At 35.5% G+C, this 1,025-nt stretch overlaps 1 protein-coding gene across 4 annotated transcripts in view; it reads left to right on the top strand.

Annotated features, from left to right (window-relative positions):
• The window catches only part of Ophn1 (oligophrenin 1), a 418,396-nt gene that overhangs the window by 102,771 nt on the left and 314,600 nt on the right, over positions 1 to 1,025 (top strand). The gene's annotated exons all lie outside the window — the stretch shown is intronic.

Here is a 1,025-nt window from a genome sequence, read left to right as displayed (position 1 = left end):
ACTTTTGCCATTGGCCTCTGAATGCAACCATGTACATATCTTTTTTTTTTTTAACACAGACTCATTTTATTTAACAAGACTGAAAAAACTAAGATATAAGTTCACATGAGCCCTTTTGTGTTGTCCAGACAATCCCTCCAGCTATCAACCCAAGGCAATTAATCCAGTGATATAATTTATAGAATGATTAATATAACAAGCATCATTTCTCTGTTACAGTGGTGTCATCGAGCTCTTGGGGCTCTTTGAAAAAAAATTTGCTTTGACTTTTCAGTCACCAGCCTATGCAAAAGCAGAGAGAAAGGAATGGAATGGAAATACAAACGCTAAATGATTGGCTATTACCTCTTTTATAAGGAAACAACAAAATAGTGTCTACAAGCTTACTGAATAGAACCAAGAAGTAGTGGTTTGTAGACAGAGTAGCTATTTGCCAAGATAAAGTTTATCTTCAATCAAACTTAAATAGACAGTCAAAGTCAGTAAATATGATCATCTCACTCTTACTGCTTACTCTCTTCAGATGGTAAAGTTTTCAGTTTTGAAAGATACACAGGCCCACAGAAACAGCCACAGATTTATAAAACATCTCCTTTTTGGCTCAATATATTGCTGAGCTTCATTAGTTATATCCTGTTCAACATAATCACAGGTCCCTCCACATCCATTGTATTTTAGTTATATAAAAGTTATTAACAGGGCTGGGGATTTAGCTCAGTGGTGCCGCCACCTGCCTTGGAAGCACAAGGTCCCGAGCTCAATCTCCCGTAGCCCCCCACCCCACCAAATTAACAAACTTTGGCTTCCTTACAAACATTTTGTCCTTATATTTGAAAAATGATTAAAAACAGTACTGAATAGCAATCACTTCTATAAAGTTTAATGTGTGACAAACATTCTACTAAGTTGACTTCCTTGGAAAATCCTACAAAAACTAAATTTTATAAAGTTACTTATTTTGATAAAAGTTCCACTTATAAATAGCAGCCAATATTTCACTGCCCACAAAATTGCAGGCTATCACA

Source organism: Fukomys damarensis, unplaced genomic scaffold (assembly GCF_012274545.1).
Source record: "Fukomys damarensis isolate Sample0158 unplaced genomic scaffold, DMR_v1.0_HiC HiC_scaffold_39, whole genome shotgun sequence".
In the NCBI taxonomy this organism is placed as follows: Eukaryota; Metazoa; Chordata; class Mammalia; order Rodentia; family Bathyergidae; genus Fukomys; species Fukomys damarensis.
Note: the sequence above shows the minus strand (reverse complement) of the source record. Positions and strands in the feature narration are given on the sequence as shown.